Source organism: Stegodyphus dumicola, chromosome 1, assembly GCF_044657685.1.
Source record: "Stegodyphus dumicola isolate Sdum_Otavi_A_Nest chromosome 1, ASM4465768v1".
Classification (NCBI taxonomy): Eukaryota; Metazoa; Arthropoda; class Arachnida; order Araneae; family Eresidae; genus Stegodyphus; species Stegodyphus dumicola.
This window is the reverse complement of record NC_140768.1, coordinates 55294271-55310999: the sequence shown is the minus strand read 5'-3', so window position 1 is coordinate 55310999 and position 16729 is coordinate 55294271. Positions and strand designations below refer to the sequence as shown.

The 16729-nt window shown below is 31.7% G+C and overlaps 1 protein-coding gene and 1 long non-coding RNA gene across 7 annotated transcripts in view; one reads left to right on the top strand and one right to left on the bottom strand.

The window, feature by feature from the left end:
- The window catches only part of LOC146999090 (uncharacterized), a 41425-nt gene extending 29679 nt beyond the window's left edge, over positions 1–11746 (top strand). The window contains exon 3 of the long non-coding RNA XR_015040649.1: positions 11659–11746. This is a non-coding gene — a long non-coding RNA (uncharacterized LOC146999090). The remainder of the gene's footprint in view (positions 1–11658) is intronic.
- The window catches only part of LOC118201290 (protein phosphatase 1 regulatory subunit 14C-like), a 186338-nt gene that overhangs the window by 48094 nt on the left and 121515 nt on the right, over positions 1–16729 (bottom strand). The window contains exon 1 of one of the 6 annotated variants that reach the window (XM_035373367.2): positions 2072–2150. The exons of the other annotated variants lie outside the window; for them this stretch is intronic. The gene's annotated coding sequence lies outside the window, so the exon portion shown is untranslated. Of the gene's footprint in view, positions 1–2071; positions 2151–16729 lie in introns of those variants that run through there. 6 annotated transcript variants of the gene reach the window in all.

Here is a 16729-nt window from a genome sequence, read left to right as displayed (position 1 = left end):
TCAACATCCAGGAATTTCAAAAGAATGTTTCTTAATTCTTCAAATAACACGTCATCCTCATCTTCTCCTGTCTCTTCCCTTTCCTTTCCTTGAGCTTCCTTTTTCCTTTTTCTCCTTTTCCTTCTCTGCCCACCAGCGGCCGAGCGGTAAAGGCGCTGAACACTGGTAGTTCGGTCTGGGGTTCGAATCCCGCGAACGGGCTGGCTGCATGGGCGTTTTCGTGGTTTTCCCCATGTGTAACGTGTATACGAGCCAGTTTCCCTTAGAAAGTCCTCCACGAAAGGCATCCCTCCCTTTAGGCAGATAGCCCTCGTGTGCTTTGCCATAATTAAATACACCACACCACCTTTTCCTTCTCTTTTTCACTTCATTCTGAGGAATTCTGAAAGCAATTCGGATAATCAGCGATTCGGATAGTCAGAGCTCGGACAATTGGAGTTGTACTGTACTTGCATACAGTCGTCACTTGCTTACGATCGACACAGCACATAATCCAACGATGCGATATAGGATCAACATCGATTACAATCGACATTTCTAATAGCGTAGACAAGGCTTATAATTAGTAGTACAGCATAACATAGAAGGTGAGAATATAATTAAATTAGCACCTTTTAAAGTATCCGTATGAAATCAACACATGCGTAAAAGCGATACCGGCAGATAATCAAAACCAGTTGTCGATCCCGTGATTGTGGAATTGCGGTGTCGCATTCCCATAGAAAAGACGCGACAACGAAATCATGCAGCAGCTTCCAAAGCACAGCTTCTCCCCCCTCACACACACACACCTTTTTTAAGGATAAAATGGTGTAAAAAAAAAAGAGACATTAAAACATAGCTACAATTTTTAAAACACCGTTGTATGTAACAGCTTTATGAAACATCGTATGAAAAAAGTAAAAGAAACATGTATTTTATATGCATCTAAAAAATGTTCAAAAACTTGTGTAGAGATATTTTTTCGATAGCAGTGTTATCATAATGGTTCCATTAACGGAAGAAAAGTAACAAATTTTGTTCTGTATTTTAGGTGCCTTTTAATTTACAGTTGTAAATAATTTATTAATTTCTATCGACTCGTATGTTAATTTGTTTTAAATGATGGAAACTTTCATTTAAATTTCAAAATCTCGAATCTTCTGCGGAAAAAAAAAATTGTTGTTGTGGCTGTTCTTTTAAAAACGCACGTTTTTATTTTTCGTACTCAATTATTTTTGAAATTTTATCCTAAATTATAGGCATATTTTGAAATTTTTTACAATAATCAAGTATCGTAATTAATTTAAAATATTTTCAAATTATTTATCCTCTCGAGTGTTTTTTCCTTATTTTAGCAAAGTGTGAACTCAAACACAGTTTCGAATGTTATGAGTGATGATTTGGGAATTCCTTATAACATATATGTTTTCTCATATATATATTTTCTTACATGTATATATGTACTGAAAATATGAAACAAATCAAATTGTTGTATAGTAACTGTTTTATGTAAAACACACTTATGCAGTATACAGGTATAATTAGCTTAAAACATTTCTCACAGTCATTTAAATGTAGTTTCTTAGGCGAGAAGAAAGTGTGCTTATGAGACTGTATGGACCAGACAGATAAAATGCGTCTTAATGAAATGTCTATCATTTTTATACATATTTTTGTATAGTATATTTACTTTATGAATATTTTTAAGAAAGTGCGATATTAATAATTTGAGAAGTCTTGATAATAAATAAGCAAAAGTATGCGAGAAATTACTCACTTATACTAGAGATGAATGAGCTTAGAAATACAACAGTTATTATGCACGCAGAAACACCCAAAATGGGTACTGGGATATATTCCAAGATCTATCGTATGAGCCTAGATTTACGCCTATTCCAGCTGAAAATTTAGGGAAAAAAAACAGGAATACAATCGCAGCAATTGTGAAAGCACTCTCTTAACATTAAAGTAATGTGAAATAATATCATAGTCCAATAAGCCTAATGTTTGTTGAGGAGAAAGCTTTAAGCCTTTAGAAGGTCATTAAAAATAAACAGAATAAATAAACGATTAGTGAAAAGGCACCTACCTATCTGTACCGTTACCGCAATCCATGGTTGGTTGAATCTATTCAGCACTCGCGCGAATCTACATAACATCAAGGTAACCTGTGAAATGATAGCTTTGTTGCTGAACAATTTTTGGAAATGATGATTTCATCATAGATGAGTATTACCAAACATAACGACTTAGTGAAACGATGAAAGTTAGGAAGGTGAGTAAAGATTAAGTGAAAATGGTTACTTGGGAGCCACAACAACTGAAAATAATAATAATAAAAAAATATGTGTAAAAGTATAAAGCATGAAATTCTTTATGTTTCAAATTGTGGCGTCACCCGTTAGCTTCATGATTTTAGAAAATCTTTCCATAATTACATACCTAAAAGTTTCATTAACTGTCAGTCGCGCTGAGAAACCAATTAAAGTATGTCCATGTTCCAGCGAAGTGGCTAACTGAATAAGCGTTTTCGTGGTTGTCATCATGTATAATACGAATACCAGGCAGTTTCTCTTAAAACTTCTCCCTGGAGGCATTTCTTTCCTTAGGCAGACAGTTCTTGTAAGCTTTGCAATAATGAAATCAAACAGAATTCTCCTGCCCATTCTTTGGAGCAGCCTTTTTAGTGCAAAAATTCGTTTTATGTTATAGTAATTCTTTACAAAAATGTGCAATATTCTATCCATACTTTGCCTGATTTTGAATACGTTTATACAACCTAACACTACAACAAAACATAAAATTAAATACCTTTATTCACAAGCGGTACTAAAAAAAACAATATCATCCACATAGAATAATCGAAAAAGATGGCCTTATATGCTTTATTTCCTTAAATATTGATCCTAGATGTGCATTTTGAATTAAAAAGTAAAGAAAATGTTTATGTATTTGGGGAAAAGTAGGTTATTTAAATACAAAATATACATTTTTAGTTGAGCTATCAATCAGATTAATAAAATATTCTTTGGGTTTAATAAGCTACCGTAACGGCTTTGTTCATTACGTGCAAAATTCTCACAGACAACAGTAATTAATAATTTTATGAGATAAGATTAAAATGATAAGGAAGTGTTAATTGCCCAATATGATAAGGAAGTGTTAATCGCCAAAATAAGCAAAATACTTTCTTGCATTTTTCTAGTTTCATCCTAACTTCTGATCGAAACTGCTTGGCTAGAGACATTGAAAAGTTACGACTAAGTCAGCGGATTTCGTATCGAATATCTCCGGGAATTTTGAACGTAAAAAGACTTCTAGTATTTAATTTGTTAAAGCATAATGAACAGTTTACGAATTGGATTTTTTGTCTTTGGGAACCAAACATAAAGCAAAATTTTATATCTACAGAGCTGCTTCCACTTCTAGTGGTAAGAATGCTTTTATAAAATTATCTGCTTTATTTTGACAAAACCCACATCTGGTAATGCATGACTGAAGATCAACATTTAAGTAAACAAAGCCACTTTTTCGGAACTTTATGTCCAGTTGTTGATGAATTCAAAGCATCAGACGTCATAATGATGAAGCAGCATTAGTAGATCAAAGGGGAAACTCATGGTAACCAACGTAATCAAAATAGCGCTAGTTTGAAACTTACTTGCCTGCCTTTTATCCAGGTGGTCTCCCCCCCCCCCCCAATCATGCCTTGTTTTCCAACATTATCAAGAAATAAATTCGAAGTTAAAGGAACACGCTTTTTTCCCCTTTTCAGTTAATGACTTATAACTAATATACGTAAAATTTAAACATTATCTAATTTACATTTAAACATGCAGACAAGAATCTTAATTTATTTCGCAAGCACCAAAATAATATATTGAAATTACCGAATAAATAACATTTATGAGTTTTAATTTACCCGAACATATGTGACAAGGAAAGAAAATATGACGCCTTTAAAATACTACTAAAAGGAAATTTAAAACCAATTTATAAAATAGCACACTTTTTTTTCTTTCTGACTTTGATAGCAACGCATGAAGCAGGCTGACAATAAATTTTGGAATTAAAAGTTAAGGCAATCGTAGCGAACGCCCACAAAAATAAAAATAAACATGAAATGACCGTGAAATGTTGAGAAGTTTCCTGAAGTACTTTTAACAACAGAAGGAATCTGAAGGGAAATATTTCCGCTGTTGGAAACTCCTTATTCCAAGCACGCTCTGTCGAACACGTTTGACCGGTGATTCTTTAATCTCTTCTTACGTATAATTTCCTTGCAATGTGCAGCCGGCGGCAGGAAAAAAAAAAAAAAATAAATAAATAAACGAAGGAAACAGTAATAAGTGCATGTTCCGTTATTAAATATAGCGGTGTTTAGCCATAATATAATTGCGAATCACTTGACCACAGACGTTTTGAGATGTTATGTTTACGGTTTATGTAAGGAATTTCAGTATACAATTTTTTTAACAATAGGAAGGTGCTGTAGTTTATATGTCAAAAGTACTTTTGCATGAGACCAAATTTTAAACAAAGCTTTCAATTTTATAATAAAAAAACTAAGCTAAAAGCTAGCAAAAATTCTCTTGTTACAAGAAAGTAAGTTTTATTCGGCAAAATTTGAGCCCCTCCCGCCCGAAAAAATGTAAGAAAAAAAAAAAAAAAATTCGAAAGGTTTCAGGTTTTAAATTACGTTTAAAGGGGCAGTTTTTTTAACATTTTGTGTGCTATATTTATTTATTAAATATGAAGTTCTTCGCACTTAAACTATGAAATTCAGTTCAACAACAATATCGCAAAATAATTTTAAACTCAGCATATCTTCAGAATTTCCGATACGCACTCTCACGCACTGGTGATTTTTTTTTTTTTTTTTCCCTATACAACGTTGCCATCGCTCGTTTTGAAATCCTCGAGTTTGCTAATCAAAAATTCATTGAAGTTTTACAAAATATGAAATCGATAATAAAACAAATTCCAAATTTAAAATCTGTCTTTCAGATGCCCATATTCGCAGTAGGATTACGTCTTTCAAAATTGGATGGCTCTAGGTACCGTTGTTTTATCACAATACGAGAAACATACATACATTTATGCAGATTCGTCATTATTTAATTCCTTCAAATATAATACAGGCCGATAGTATTTGGTGGCAACGATTTTAAAAGTGATACAGCGTTTTGAAGTTTACAACGCAAAATCGCAAAACGAAAAAATAGTCCTTCGGGAACAAAGCCCCTTTGGATTAATAAATTAAACTTGCGGCTCAAATATTTGTTAAATAATTAATCTGCATAAAATAAAAAATTATGCTTGAAAATTATAATGCGCTCAAAACTACTCCAGAAAATATTCTTATTATTTTTTTGCTGCTTGGAAATATGAATTTTATTGTATTTATATGGCTCGTTTTGTCACAGTTAACAAGCATTTAGTGCTATATTTTGGAAGATAAAAAATATCTTAAACAGCATATGTTAAAAGCAGCTTGTATATTCTTATTTATTCTGGAAACATCAGCAACGTTTTAGATATTCAAATATGTATTTCCTGTTTGGAGAATGATTCAAGTGTTTCCATTTTTTTCCTGAAATTTAGTATCGAATGAAATTCTCTATAGTGATGAACTGAAGATAAATAAAGTATCGAGAATTAAAAATTTACGGCAGTGTAAAACTCACATAATGAATAGTTCAATTAATGTTTTTAAGTGTCTCTAAAAATGAAGACTATTTTATTACAATTAACAATTTACGTTGGATAAATGAAAAGGAATTCGCAAATTGGTTCATTGTATATTTTCATATTTACCTCTGTAGAGACATTAGGATTTGTTGGGAAGCATAAAAGATGAAAAAAGTTCAGGAATCGAACCACGGAACTCTGGAATATGCACCCAGCGTGCAGACCACCACACCACGAAGGCATGCCAAGAAGGCGGGAGAAATACCTTATATACCCCCTTTTTAAAGGGTGACTGGGATTTCTAGAGGACCCAATCGCCAAGTCCTGAGTGTGGAGAGTCATCAGCTACCACCCTTTTAGTTTGGGCGCAACTGTAGAGTCATTAGGTTAATTGAAAAGCCGGAGAGATGAAAAATTAGCAAAGGCTTCGCCGGGAATCGAACCGCGGACCTCTGGAATACGTACCCAGCATGTCAAGAAGGTGGGAGAAATACCTTATACCTCTTCAGAAGTTAAATTTAGGTTGAAATATAACGTGCTCAGTTATATTAGGTAAAACACTTATTTCACTGTATGAATTAAAAAAAGTTATAAAATACTAAATAATTTTTTTATTATTTAGAGAAAATTATTTTAGCCGACTTGTAAATGATGGTATGAATTCAGATTCAGCTTGCGAAAAACTTGGCTGAATGCGTCAAAATGGTTGTTTGACTTGCTTAGAATTTGATTCCTCTAGCTGCATTTCCTTATTATGCATATACGATAAAAAGGGTTTGACATTAACATTTATATCCACATATGAAATCATATGAAAATACTTGTTTCGTGTATCGTTGATAGAAAGGTGAAGAAATAAATATTTAATTGAGAGATATAACATACGATTGGTCCTTCTTAACACATTGAGGTCAAGATTAACGCTGAAACAATGGATCATTTCGATGGAATGATTCACATACGAAATATTCAAATTTATTTTGTGTCACAGAGAAAGCGTTTCGCAGCTCACAAAGGTATTCTATTAACCAAATGCCTAATTCAGACTATAGATTGTTGAAACTTCCTCTGAAGCGTGGATGTGGAAGAAATAAATCTACAGATTTCCATAACTTTTTCATTCACTTTAAGCTCTGTGAATCAAATATGTTGAAAATATCCTCAGGAGAAATGTTTCGTTTGTTTGGGAAGATTTAGTTTTCTTGTTTTAGTGTCTGCAAGCTGAAAATGTTCCAAACCTACTAATGTTTTGGCCATTCACGTAATTGTTCCTCACTCAAATAATTTCTTCCTCGTACCGTTTAGCAGGCTAGTCTGCCATCCTCCCAACCGTAGCGTTTAACCATTAATGTCACAACCATCAGGAATAAGACATTATGTTTGTCACTAAAACTAAAAACGCATGCGCGAATGTCTCATCATTTTCGGAACAATAGCTGCAGATATGGTTAGTTCTTTCGATGTTAGCTCGAAAAAGACGGAAGAAGGAAGCTGGTCCTCTCAATCATGGTTTCACGCTCTCTTGAGAGGGTACCATAGGTTGGACGGTCTTAGGAAAAAGACAATTTGCGCTTTGTGGAAGAATTTTTAGACAGCAAAAAAGCATGACGAAACATTAAATTCGGTTTTATTGCCTAAGTAAGGTAACGTTCGCCAGAAATACAACTGAAAGTTTTCAAAAAGAAGTTTTGCTTACAAAATAATGTTTATGAAAACGTAAATCTATAAATGATGCCAACTGCATTATCTTATTAAAAAAGGTGTGAATCTTTTTATTACCCAATATTACATTTATCTAGCTGGATAAGAAACTGATTCAGATGTAACATAAAAAAAAAGAATTGTGGAAAGCATCAAAAAGGAGTTATTGAGATTTTTATAATTAATTTTAAAATTGAGTTTGATGAGTACAATAATTTAAGTCCTTTTATTTATATTTATTAATTTATTTTTAGTCTTTTCACATGGAAGTTACATAGCTGCCAAACAGAAAGACACATCTCGTCATAATTTGTCAGTATGTCAGCCTCTTGTCAGCATGTCAGCACTGGAAGCGGTCGCTGTAGTAACAGACCTTATACATTTTTAGTTAATCAGACGAAAGTTTTATTGTTATTTTGTTTTTGGGAAATGTTTGCTGTGAGAAAGGCAGAACAATGCTATAATGAATATTTTATTTAAACTTTAAAAAAAAATGCGTGTCACCAATGCATCTATAAACTCGCCAAGACGGCAAATTTAAATGCATTTCATCATGACATTTTCGGGAACACTTAGATATCAGTTGAGCGGATAGCTCTCTCGAAAGAAGGGTGTTAGAGAATAGAGAATACGAGATTCTCCGACTCCTCCTTGGCCAAAACTATGATGTTCATGCATTATCGATTAATTTTACTATAATGAGGAATACAGAAATATACTGGAAACAAACCAGATGAATGTGATATCGTAACAACAACTTACTGTATTATGAGATTACTGGAAATATGATTGATTCTGAAATTTAATATATTCGAATAATGTGTCATTATTTGGATCTTCACAAATCATCTAATAACATTTAAATTTCTGCTAACACCTTAACTTAAACTGATTGCCAAATTTTGCTGATAATTTGTAAGTTTATTATAAAAATAAGCTAACAGATACTGAAATTAAAATTGCTTATCGAATGCATTTTGTCTACTTCAACTAAAAGCTAAGAATGTTAAGAAATGTTTAAAGGTTCGTTTGGTTAGATTGTGTTGACCTGAAATGAAGGAAGATCTTATTTTAATTTCAGGAGTCTGTTTGCTTTTATTCCGTTATTTTTTTTTTCTTTTGATAATATAAAAATTCTGTAGCGAGGGTATACAGTAGATGATGTTATAAATAATTTTTATTAATTAGAATAAAAGATATAAATGTTAATACTATTACTAAGAAATGAGAATTTAGTGTCATAAATATATTTTTAATTATATTAATGGAATAAATGTGAAGCTATTATTAAGAAATTAGTACAGTTGTTCTTTGAATGAGCTGTGAATTAACTAGATGCTGCAGCCTACAGCATAATTACGAATTTGAATATCTTTTTTGCTTCTTTGAAAACTAATCAAGCTACTACTCCATGAATTTTAGAATTTGCATTAGACAAACCATTAAATGCGTCTTGGTATCTTTGAATAAATTTTACTAACGTACGGTGTTGCTTCCTTTTTCATTCTTACTCCAAAGAGAGTGTCTTTTATCTACATCCAGTATTTAATTTCAGTACCTATAACAGTTTACAAAATTGAAAGCTATTTATAAGACTTTTGAATTACAGTTCGGACCGTTATCAGAAGAGTATACATTTATGTTTTACTTGGAAAAGTCTGCCAAAGAGAATTTTGGTTAAATTTGTAAAAAATGCTATAGTTGACAAATGTATTACTGATCTCTTTATTCTGTGGAAAAATTACAGTAGCAATACAAGTTATAGAAGATTCTGATTGAGTAATGTACCACATTACGTTTTTTTCCCCTATACTTTGTTTTTTTATTTTCATTATTTAGTTAACTTATTTATTGATTGATATCAGTAGCGTCATAATTTTTTTAATAAGAAGCCGAGACTGTTAGACTACTTGATATTCTGACGGGATAATGTATCTGACCTGTATCTGATATCTACGCACTAGTGATCAGTTGTAACTGGTCGTTCTGCTTGTCATCCGTTTTGCATATGACACCCCTTCTTATCTCGCTTCATATAATCCTGAGAAAAAATGACTCTAATTTTTCAACCCAGTCACTGATTCCAATGATTTTTTTATGTAATTTCTCTTACACATTAAGTCGCTTCTCTTCGATATTTTTGCATATGAGATTAAATAACATTAAGATAAAATATTCCTCGTTTTTAGCATTTGCAAAGGGTTCATCAAATGATGATGCTTCACGAAATTAATTATTTGGCCATTCGTCATAAAGCCATATGAGTCATTATTATATTAAATAGCTTAATAAACTTTCAGACAAATGTAATCTATATACTGAAATAATTTGTATATGATAACCATTTAGCGAAATACATTGATGAAAGCATAAGCACTGGCTCATTTTTAAGTAGTTAACTAAAATCCTTTGCTTTCAGTTAGGTTTTTCATCTCTTGCATAGATTCTTGCGGAAGAAAACAGATACAATGGAAAAATATGTGATTTTTTATTTTTTGTATAAAAACCATATGTTTGTATGGGCGGTATAATTTTTTTTTCCTTGAAATTTGAACTGCATTACTATATAATGTTTTATACGAAAGTTTCAAAAGATGGAATAGAGTATTTTCTGACATCTTTTTCAACACTCATCTCATGGCAATAAGTCCAAGCAATATGAAAGATTTTCTAGAGTGGTCCTATCGATTTCAGACAGTGCTGCCAACGTCACATATGCGGTCGGGCCTTGTTCTAGATCCCATCATTCCTTGAGCAAAATGGCTTTTTTACCTCGTGGCTCCGTATTTATTAGTTTTTAAGACATTTGTATAAAAGCCAATGTTCACTATCTGTTCATGGTCTGGGAATGCTAAATGCAGAAAGTTAATTGTCAGCCAGAATGTATTTTATCGATCCTTCAAGTTTTCTACAGTATTAAAAAATACTTCCTCACCCGCTATAAAGGAAAAACCAGGTATTTCCGTTCATTGTGACCAAATACTGAAATCCATGGCTATCAAACCAGAAGATTAGACAGGCTCAGATTTTCATAAAACCCAGCACAAGTTTGATACATCTAACATTAGATATGAAATACACAGGCAGTCGTAAAACTTTTAAATCAACTCTTGTATAAAACTGTTCAGCTCAAGGAGCTACCTCCTCACTACTAATTCCATCTTTTCATCAATCGTAACTTTAAGGAATTTACTATGCAAAACAAAAGAGCTCTCTCTCATACTGATTTTTCAATAATGAGATGTTTAATTTTCAATATTGTAAGAATTTTTAGGAAGGATATTATCTGAACTTGTATTTTTTGTGTTGCGCATTCAAGTAGCGATATTAATCCCAAACAGCGTATTACCCATGCATCTAAGCACGTTATTACGCTGCTTGTTTGAACGCCTGCCGGTTGACCACTGTATTACGGTTAACTTAATTATTCTTTTCACTTCCTTGTACTTAGTAAAAAGGAAGTATTGTAATCGCGAAAAATTTCAGGCATCATATTTCAAAGAAAATATCCATTTTGACCGCTATCGAACGCAATTTAACGATATTTTTGTGTGACATCCTTACGTAAGCCACAGAATAAAGGACATCCCCCCCAAAAAATAAATTATAAATCTGATTTAAAATGAATTCTCAAGAGAATTTTTCGTAGCTTCTGTGCGCATAACTCAAAAATGACTAGCCTCAGAACGTTTAAATTTTGTATATATGATTGCTATAACATGTAGATGTGCACCTCGTATTTTGGTTGCAATCGACCGCACCAAAAGTATATATATATATCTACTTTGTTAACCGGCTCAGTGATCTCAATTTCTTTACTCTTACATGTTTGTAAATTCTGCATTTTTTTTTTATTTTTATTTATTTATTTTATTTTTTTTTTATTTTTTATTTTTATTTTTTTATTTATTTATTTATTTTTTTTTTTTTTGTTTAAAAATGATTGAATTATGTTGTTCTGGTTAAGATTTTTATGCCTTTAGTTAACCTGCATGCACTAATTGTGAAGTTATTAACAATTTAAAAGCCTAATTTTTTATTACCATGGCCGCCATGTTTGTTTACATTTGAAACTTAACAGAATACTGGATTTGTTGCCAATCTAGAGAAACTAAGCTTCACATCAACAAAGTAACATCTTTTTTTATTATTGCGAATTAAATTATGCTTAATTCATTCTGGAATTATAATTTAAGTTATTAGCTTGTTTTTTCGATGAAACTGTAATTTTAATTGTAAAAATTGCTTTTTTAATGGTATTTTATGTTTTTCTCTATCTTTCAGATTTTAATGAAAATATACTGAATTTTTATGCATTTTTGCCTTGCCGCGAAGTGAGGACTGAATTAATTAGTAGCACATGCATATTAGGTAAGCGGCGCTGAATCGTCTGCGAAAAACTGTTTCTTTTTTATTTGTTTAATTTCTTTTATATGTCGTTTTAGATTTATTACAGTATTTGAATAGAACTTGTGGTGATTTCTTCAGATGATGTAATTTTTGTGCACTCTGAGTTATAAAATGAATGAGATATTAAGTGAACCTAGTGCCGAAGTGTCCCTATGGTAAATATATATAGTGAACTTTAAAGAGTGCGTTTATTTTATTGTGGCTTATGCGCTACCCACGAAGTAGATTTAATTCGAAATTCGTTAACTGTTAATTCAATATGTTTAAATGAAATGCAGGAAAATTGCGTATAATTTAATATTCCGTACAAGGAAGTCATCTGGTATATACATCAGATTTTTTAATATGTAATACCTTTCAATAAATTTTATCTTGCATTTGATTTCTTAAAACAGATAATAAATGCTTATTAATTGCTTTTTATAATATGACCTAAATGCATAAAATTATCAAATTAAAAATAAAACAGTACCCTTTTTTCTGGGCATTTAGTTTAATTTATAATACTGTTAAGATACATTTTCATTTCTTTGAAAGAAAAGACGAGCTAAGAAAGTAGAATCCAATGATTGAAAATATCGAAACTATCGAATTGTTTCGGAAAGTCATCACAGTCATTAATAGAACATCTTAATGTGGCAGAAGAACGACGGCAATAGACAGTCATTATATGCTCTGTACGAAACCAATTAAACTGAATTAAGAATTGTATTTTTATTTTAAACCGTCTTGAAATCAAAAACTTTGGCAGCCAAGTTACATAATAAGTAAATTTATAAAAACGGCGTTAGTTAATTAAAATATCTACATAAATTTTTAGAATTTTTTTCTGCATTTATAATTACGAATCACTATTGATACTACTGAAACAGAATGATTCGTTTTGAAGTTTAAAGCAGTCCGCTATATTTTTCTATAACTGTTTTCCTATCAATGATAAGTAATTATAGAATATTAAATAGCTTTTTTTTTTTTTGCTATACTTCATATAATAAGAATTAAAATACGCGAATATAACAACATTTCGTTTCGAAATTCGAATACCTCGTCAAAACTTTCATAACATGCAAGCACGCTTGCTCGTCAATTAATTAAAATTTGCATGACCGTATCTTAACTTGTAAGAGCGCCCACCAGCGACTGAGCGGTAACGTCGCTGAACACTGGTAGTTCGGTCCGAGGTTCGAATCCCGCGAACGGGCTGGCTCCATGAGCGTTTTCGTGGTTTTCCTCATGTGTAACGTGTATACGAGCCAGTTTCCCTTAGAAAGTCCTCCATGAAGGCATCCCTCCCTTAAGGCAGATAACCCTGGAGTGCTTTGCCGTAATCTAATAAAACCACAAAATAACTTGTAAGTGCATCAAGCAATCAAAATCATCTGGAAGGTGGAAATAGAGATATTTCTGCTGAACTGGCTTGAGCTCTCGAAAGCCCAACAGAAAGCAGAAAAGCATACTTGAACTCATGTGGCTTTATAGAATATCTCAGCAACGTTTTTGGCAAAAGCGCACGGCATCCCCAATACTCATGAATTCGAGATTAGCGGACGCAAAATTTCGAGATTATATAATATTATTATATAATATAATGTTATATATTATTTCGAGATTATATAACATTATGATATGTATTTATTTATAATAGTTTTTTAACTACCACTATATATTCTTTTTTCTTCACTATATATTCTTCTTTTCTTAAAAGCTAATTAACTAAGTTCTCTTCTTTTTCTTGGTACTTATTAACTGCCTGCTTCATTCCAAACTATTTTTACGATCCAATGTAAGCACAAAAGCAATACTGAGATATTTATGTTGTTTCTTCAAAATTAAATAGATGTAAACAAAGAGTAAACAGGGCTTAGAAAAGGAAAACGTCTTGACAACCAGTTAACTTAATTAAGTAAACGAAACTTAAATTAAATCGTAATTGCCTCAATAAGATCCTAAATTACAGAGTACACAATTCACAACTTCTTTTACCCTCAGCATTCAGGTTGTTAAGAGACCATGAATTATGAAAATAATTCTGACGTCAAGCAAAGTTCAAGGGTTCAGCATTCTTTCCTTTCCCTTGAGCAGAGGCATTTTTTGAAAGTCGAATCGTGCAAAGAATGTCTTCAAAATGGAACAGTAGATTACATAATTTTGGAGGCCATGTTCTTCTCCCACAATATTCGCAGGGTTTCGCACATTGTTAGAAGTTTTTAAATATTCCCCAAAGGTAGCCTAGGATGATGAAAATAAACAACAATACACAAACAGCAAGTCGGTGGCATTGAAAACTGTTCCGCACTCCTATGCATTTTAATAAGCGTTACACCCAATATTTAGGTTTTCAGATAACAAGTTCTCGGATTCGCCATTGTTCATTTTAATGTGGAGGTAGTTATCCTTAAATAAAATGCAATTTATAACTCACCACCCAAAACACAATTACGAAATTTCATTTATTATTTTCCTTACTTTATAAGCGATTTTACGAAGCAAAGTTATAAAATTATTAAACGTGAAACTCATTTTGTGCCTTGAACGAAATCCTTGAACGAAGATTGTGTAAATACGTACATTAAAATGAATTTTTAAAAAGCTATTGCAATCTTGTCATGAAGGCCAATTACAAGAAATGAAAACGAAAAAAAAAAAAAAGAAAGAAAGAAAGAAAAAACAGCTTATTACAATGAAGAATGCAAATCACAAAATGATTATAAACCGACACAGCATTCTTACATAAATTATTTTAAATCTTTTTCTTTCGTCCAATTGCCTTCGTTTTCTATCAACTACGTACAACTATTCTAATTATCAAAGTTTACCAAAAGCAAACTGTCTTTGAAAGCCTTTGCAGAAGCTGGATGTTAAACGCTACTTTTTTACTACACAACATTTAAGTGAGTGTAAAACAAATAATAATAATAATAATAATAATAATAATAATAAAGAGCCATAAAAGAGAAGGCTGTTACCAATCAGTTTAAGATTTTTCACTTATCTTCGGAACATTATTTATCAATTTAAGAAATGAAATCATTTGAAAACAATACAAATCCCCAAACTTCTTTTGATAATTTCTGTTGCCAACAAGATTATTAATAAGCATCTACGCATCATCCATGCAGTGATTTCACTGTTAATTACAGATTGAAAGTTGGCAATTCAAACTGAATATTTATCACTGTATAAGGTATTTCTGCCGCCTTCTTGGCATGCCTTCTTGGTGTAATGGTCAGCACACTTATCGGGATTCGAGAGGTCCGAGGTTCAAGTCCCGGCGAGGGCATTGCTCACCTGCTTCGGAAAAAACCTAATATATCTACAGTGGAACTAAAAAAGGTGGCGCCCGAACCAAAGAAAATATGGTGCATTATGATTCTCCACCATCAGGATTTGGCGATTGGGTTCCCTAATTCCCAGTCGCCCCTTAAAAGGGAGAGTATATAAGGTATTTCTCTCACCTTCTTAGCATGCCTTCGTGGTGTAATGGTCAGCACACTCGGCGCGTACCCGAGAGGTTCGAGTTCTGGCGAGGCCATTGTTCATTTTTCATGTCTCCCGCTTCGAAATAAATTAATGTCTCTACAGCTGTATTTCAATATAATTGATAAAAACCGCTTCTAACGCGATTTTATTCTATACAATAGTGTAATAGCATATACATTACAATTGCTGGTATGTTTCTTTCCTCTTTTCTTAATTTTATTGAAACAATATACTTTATGAAGAGTATTTATTTAAGCATTTTTAGATAATAACAAAGGACATTACTTAAAAGAGAATATATTTTTTGAGTCATATTTTAGAGTCATATTTTTTGAGGCATTGTTACTCTTTGCTAAACTATTCTTTTAGCGTAAAAAACAATAATACTTGTTAAGACTTATTTTCAACAAACATCAATAATGTCAAAGTTTCTATCGATGATCATGTTAGTTTATATTTTGAAGTAATGTTCAAATAGTACATTAGTTTTCCCGTGTTTATCGAATAAGCTACATGAAGAAAAGGAATTCTTTCACATTAGAAAGTGAAATAGTCTTTAAATTTATATTGATGAGACAACAACAAAATTTCGAAATTTTCGAGATATGTGACATCTCAAATTCTGTCATCCATATGGTCTGGTCATCCTGAAAATAATATTTTTTTCCCAGCTCCTAAAAATACCGCTAATTTTTTAATGCTATTTTTTTAATACTAGGTATAATCTTTGTTTTATATGGTGCTTGTGTAAGTAAGTATAATAAAAGATTTGAATTGAATCTATTATTAAAACCTGTAGTTCAATAACTGCGATATTTTTGCTTAAAGGTTTTCTGCTTATTCTTAAAAATGGTCAGTAACAGAGAGATTTAAAGCTAGCAAATATTTCCAGTTATTAAAAAATATAATTCATCAATACAATTATATTGTGTTATTAATAAACAGCTAGTTATTAAAATTGTTTCTTTGATTTTTTTGCCCTAATGTTAAACAACGTAGACAAAATTCTAAAAATATATATATGGGTCAAACTTCGAATGAACTTGGTGATCGTCAGCAGTACTTAATAGTATGAAATCTCAGGTACGCATCCAAAACAGTCAAAACTACGGCTGTGAAAACTCCATAAAAGATTCATTTGATTCCTACCGTTAAAAAAAAATATTTATAAATTTTGTTCTTGCAAATAGTGATCCTTAAATATTTCACGTTCATCAAGTTACAAAGAAAACTTAAAAAAGAATATGAAAAACACTCCCAGTTTATCTATAAAAGTAGAGTAGATTTCGTTAAACTCATTCCAATATTTAATTTTTCGGTCCAGAATTTCAAAGCAACTAAAACATCGGTGTAAATAATTGCACATATATTTATAAAGTATTTACAATTATAAATTCATTGACAGAACTAGCCGAAAATTTCAGAATTAGAGATTCGACAAGAAAAGAAATCAAAACTTTTTCAT